This window comes from Crocodylus siamensis, chromosome 1, assembly GCF_052110815.1.
Source record: "Crocodylus siamensis isolate JL-2025a chromosome 1, ASM5211081v1, whole genome shotgun sequence".
NCBI classification, from domain to species: domain Eukaryota; kingdom Metazoa; phylum Chordata; order Crocodylia; family Crocodylidae; genus Crocodylus; species Crocodylus siamensis.
The window spans coordinates 142,322,882-142,329,112 of record NC_143395.1 but is presented as its reverse complement, the minus strand read 5'-3'; positions in this window follow the sequence as shown (position 1 = coordinate 142,329,112).

Here is a 6,231-nt window from a genome sequence, read left to right as displayed (position 1 = left end):
GCTAGATGTAACATTTATTCATTTAATCCAAGCATGTATATCTACTCCATCTTTAGCAGGCATTAGATATCACAATATTTATCTAGGGACCAAATGCAACTTTAAGGTAAGCTCAACAGTCATGGAACTGAACTCTGCTCTAGCTGACCTACATTTCAGCTACTGAAACCTGAATTTCCCCTGCTCTTCTTTATGCTTCCTTTCCTTCCATTCCTATTAATTGTGGGCAGGTGTCCTCAAAAATAGGACTGCGTTCTGAAAGTTCACAGACTAGAGCTCATCACAATCTCCTTCAGCAAGTTGGTCCACTGATTAAGACCCGATACAACATTTCATCTCCAGCTCCTGGATCTAAGTTGATAGTACTTTCAATCTACGTGTTTTCCTGTGAGTACTGCTGTGTTCTGGATGGTAGATAGGGAGGGAAGTACTTTAAGTTAATCAGGTCAAAGGCTATTGAGAACCTGTTCAGCCTCCAGAAGAGAAGGCTGAGGGGGGATCTAGTGGCCTGTTACAAACTAGTCAGGGGGGATCAGCAGGCATTGGGGAAGTTCCTGTTCCCCTGAGCACTACCAGGAGTGACTAGAAATAACGGTCACAAGCTGGCAGAGGGTAGATTTAGGCTAGATATCAGGAGGCACTACTCCACGGTCAGGGCGGCTAGGATCTGGAACCAACTTCCAAGAGAAGTGGTGCTGGTTCCTACCCTGGGGGTCTTTTAGATGTACACCTTGCTGGGGTCGTTTGACCCCAATACTCTTTCCTGCCATGGCAGGGGGTCGGACTAGATGATCTACTCAGGTCCCTTCCGACCCTAGAAACTATGAAACTATGAAACCTTGAAGATAAGCATCAGCTTCATGTCTGAAATTAGACAGTGTTGATGGTGCCCGAGCAAAGCAGTATGCCAGTTCTTGTAAATTCATGGACTTTTCAGTGAAATGCCTGCTTGAAAACTGGTGGTTGAAACAGAATGCATTTTCTACCAAGATATTCATACTTGCTTTAAAGACATCAGCTGAGAACCTGTGAGCTCTTCAAGTAGTTAATTCATTTTGCTGCTCAAAATCTGCATCCTGTTTCTAATTTGAATCCTACTGACTTTGGCTATATCCTTGCAACATAATTCTTTTGGTACTTCTGTGCATGTCAGGATGGTGAAGAGGTATGATTCTTCACAGACACAGTGGCACTGGCAGACGCTCATTGTATAGATGTAGGTGTAACAGCAAAACCATGTTTGTTCCCCACAGTTTTACTATACAGGCAACTCCCGCTTAGCGCTCTTAATTGGTTCCTGAAAAACTGAGCGTTGAGCGAAATGAATGTTAAGCAAAACCGAAAGTATTTGATGGCCCAAGATGGCGACCGTAATTGTTTTTAATGACCAAAGATGGTGACTGTGAGCGTTATAATGAAATTCACAGAGTGCTAAGTGAAATCAGGTATCCATTTAAAATGAGTGTTATAGCAAAATAGCGCTAAGTGAAACAGTGTTAAGCGGGGGTTGCCTGTAACGGTTCCAATCACAAATTTGTTGATATGACTATACTATGCTAGGAGTGCTTTGCTGGCAATGCATGTTGCCAGAAAAACACTCCTGGTAGACATGGCCTCCTTCTTCCTGATGTGTGTATACAGTCCAGACTTACCTCAAAGAATGCTAAAAACCATTGGTACAATATAGCAATAATTTAGAACAACAATGAAGTACAGCCTCTCTGTGGCTGAATGTGGTGGCAAGTGGTTTAACAGTTCAGGAAATCACTGCATAGTAGCAATTTAGGAGAGGAACTAAATAATAACATATCAAACTGAAACTGAGGAGGGTAGCGGGGAAAATTTGGGAAGGGATAATATAATTAACTCTGGGTAGAATTTGGCCAAGAAACTGATGTGAACATTCCTGTTCTTGTGAAAGCATTGTGGACTTCTTAATGACCACAGTTGGTCAGGAGCTTGCTTTCATGTCATCAAAAAAGCATCTTTCCCTGCAGGAGAAGAATTTTACAAACTACTGATTTTTATCATCCCTATAGTTTGCCCTGCAAATTGTTTAGCAATTTTCAAGCCTCTCGTTTTTACTGCTTGAGACAAACTGAATGTGGCACAGAAGCAAAAGTTTTAGCAGCCCCAACATTCTAATTTATAAAGTATTTTTCTTTTAATTTTACAATTTCCCACATGCATTTCCATTGCACTTCTAATTCACTGGAGACTGTAATGTAAAATCCATTCTTTAGCTCCCTAAGTGTTATAATACTGAATAAATACTTAATTCATGGGCTAAGGATAGGTGAACATCAATTGATCTTTCAATCAGAAGTCTAATTTTAAACTCTTGACTTTTGATCCAAGAGATATGGTCTCATTCCCTCAGGTTTCAAACAAGTATTTCTAAAGAACTTCAGCAGTTGGTAGACAATTTATTTAGTTCAAGATCAGTTTACCCATCCTGTTGGCAACAATTCATCCTGAAGTCTCTACAAAAAACAAGACAGTGAATTTCAGTGCTCATGAAGATGATTCTTCCATTGCTCAACTAAACCAAGCAAGTTGGGCCTCTCCTGAAACCTCACGTTTAGTGTGGGTTTTTTTCCCCAACAAGTCAAAATGCACTAAAAGAGCAAGTTAACTGGACTTATTCTACATGTGTTCTAAACAAGATTTTAAGATAGGCCTCACTGGTGAGAATCCACTGGATGAATCCACAACACTACATCATCCTCAGTCTATCTTGTGCAGCAGTGCAGGGTTGTAATACAGTACATGACTATCAATATAAACCCCTCTATCTTCCTCTCCCAGCAGCAGTTTGTGGGACCTGGTAAGCATTATGACAAAATGTACTCATTTATATTTCAGAAGTCAGGTCCTATTTGCTTATTGGGTGCTTAAGTGGATTTAGGCAACTAAATCCAATTCTGTTCTATCATGTTCAAGCCTCTGAAAACCTGTTAGTTTGTTGTGGCAGGTACCTAACAGCTCACAAAAACACTATGTACTTGTATAACACACCATCATCTGGTCCTTAAGATTGAATTATAAAGACTGAATCATCCAATTTTTTTATTAAGTTTTTCAGGGACCAAGCAGGTTGGACTAGGATTGCATTTAGGTACCTAAATCCACTTAAGGCACGTATAGGTAAAAGAGAATCTGGCCCCAGGTTTACTCAGATATAGTGTTATCGATAGAGCAGTAGGCACGTGCCTATCCAGAAAGCTCAGCTCTTTCCCAAATACTGTTTTCAATTTTACTCCTCCACAGGGGCAGAAGGTCCCATGGGCTAGATCAAGGTAAAGTGAATGAGACAACTTGAGGTACAAACAGAATAGTGATTAGACTCCCATATAAGCAGGGGAATGAAGACAAGCCTGCTGTAAGAATTAATCAACCATAAAAAATGATAGGGTTTGGTTTTAGTTCCCTTATGAGGAGAGATGAGGGGGCAGAGGGAGCTGTGTTTAGGTAAGCCCTGTTCAAAAATCCGGAATTTGAAACTAGACCCCTATTCTACACTCCCATGAGGAAAATAAAGTGTTAATATAATCGCAATAAGTTCATGGGTTTTTTAACACTTAAAAAAGTCAGCCTTTAGACAGGAGGTGACTCTTAACCCTACCTGTATTGGAGCTGCCATTCTGCTACTCTATAGTTTGGTAACTCCTAAAGAGTAAGCTGGTAAAAATATAACCTGCATAAATACATTTTGTCATAAGAGCATCTCTCTTCCCCTCTTCCCAATTTATCACTCTTAATTCTCTGCTAGATTCAGCTGAGTCCAAATAGAAAAAAAAGACCCAGGAGGCAGTTTGCATCAGGGTTAGGTCAGGGTAAGGTCTCAGTTCAAGGATGCGGTTGGGATTCAATGAGATCAACATGATTTCAGGGGCTGTTTTTGCAAGTTTCCTTTACTAGAGTGAAAAAAAGGAAAAGAAATAGTATGATCAGCTCAACTTAGGGGTTTTCTATCATTTTGGGCTGAAATTACATGAGAATGGTTGCACTGAATAAATATCAACCCTATTTAGAATGGATTTGGACAATGGATCCCTTATAGTTTTGGATTTAACCTGAAAACAATACCAGAACGGTCATGATTGGATCCATGGCTCTTAATAATCCTACAGTCTGAAATTCAAAGGGTGCATTATTGGGTACTCAAGGGGTTCCTCTGTGCATTATTGTTTTAATGCACTGTTAAATAATAAAACTATAGAACAAAATATATCTTTATGGTAATTTCATTTGAATTAATGGTATTACTTCAGGGATTAATCTGGCCAACTAAGGCACTGAAAAAGCATAGATAGTTTAAAATTCTGTATGAAGAGAGCCAATTAACAACCTATTATTATAACATACTTAGACAGAAATTAACATACACAACCTCTAATATAGAACAAATTCACAAATTAAAGAGAAAAAATGTTGTGCAGCATTGTGCTCAAATTATATTTTGAGGAGGTGAGTACCAATTTAAAATTAAATGGAATTCAAAATACACATCAGAGAATAAGCATGGAAGAGAAACTGTGAAGAAGATGAGATGTGTGCGTGGAGATAGGTTATGCAGTTGGCAAGCTATATATTGATTCTTTTCCTGCAACACCTTCACGCACTCAAAGATCTTTTCTGCTGACTAGGCAGACAGAGGTTCAGTCTGTACATGGAAAATACATTAATGCATGTACCACTGCATGTATTAGCTTACATTTCTACCTGATTTAAACTCATCACATTAGGTGGCAGGTACTTTTTAAGATAAAACATGGGCTTTGCATTATCCACTGCAACTCCAGGAAATACAGGGATAATGAAACAAGATACAGAAAAACAGGAGTAGTTCTCAACTAAAAAAGTATTTTAAACTGATGGAGGATAAACTGTCACCACTCAGAGCATGAAGCTGCCCTGTTATGCCCCTGATTATATGATTAGTACCTTAATGATTAAGATATGGACCAGAGTTAGTGTCCTGATAAATATCTCCCATTAATTACCCCTTTTCATATAGCATTTGAATCCTTCAGACAATCAGAAGCAGTAGAATTTAGTTCACACCTCAGCAGAAGATAAATCACCCTAATTAGCTTTTCTGTTATAACAGAAGCTGGTATTTGCTCCAGTTTCACAAGCAATACTGGAGCAGTTGGGAAAGATACAAAATCCCAGCAAAGCATATAAAGACTTATAAATTGTGCATGCATGAATGGAACAGCACATAAAAGCTACAAACTTGAAAGTTCAAAATTGATTTTCTCTACATTTAAAAGAATATTCACACTGAAAGCATTTGCTTGGGGCAATTAATAATACAGTGTTCTTCCAGCCATTTGTTACTAAGCACGAGGATATGGCTATCAAACGGCACACCTGTAAAATAGTTATTTATTAAATAAATTCCAAGACCGTTTTCCAAGGGAAGCAGAAATCCGTTACCCAGATGCTAATTATATTTATGAAGGAAATGTGGGGTTATGAAGCCATAAGTTTGCATGCCTTTTGAACTGCCTTTTGATAAGTTGACCAATTCCCTTTAGGTGCTCTAGGTTTTATATTCAAAGCGAACACCTTATACAATGAAATGCATGTTAAAAATACTTTTTTAAAAATATTATCCAGTAACCTGCGTACCATAGATGTATAGAATCTAGCCATATACACACAACATACTTTTTTTGCATGTTTTTTTTCTTTGGGTTTTATTATTTGAAGTACCTTACCTTTTAGCAACCTTACAGATACCTAGAGTATCTTCTAGAGATACTCAGCTATGCTTTGTGTCTAGTAAATCCCTACCCTTGGGTCTCTTCAGCCTAAAAAAGAGAAGGCTGAGAGGGGATTTGGTAGCAGCTTAACACCACATGAGGGGAATACATCAAGGGCTCAGCAAACATTTGTTCACCAGGGCACCTTTGGGAAAAACGAGGCCACAAACTCCTGGAAGACCGTTTCAGGCTTAACATTAGAAAAAACTTTTTCACAGTTTGAGTGCCCAGACTGGAATAAACGCCCTCCAGATGTGGTGCAATCGCATACCCTGGAAATCTTCAAGAGGAGACTGCATGGTCATCTAGCTGGGATCACCTGGCCCTAGTTGTCTTTCCTGCCTGGTGCAGGGGGCTGGACTGATGATCCTGCGATGGCCCTTCCAGCCCCTTCCAAGCTATGAATCTGCTTTTCATCCTTCTACTGAATTCCTGAAAGAGATCTTTTTTTTTTAAA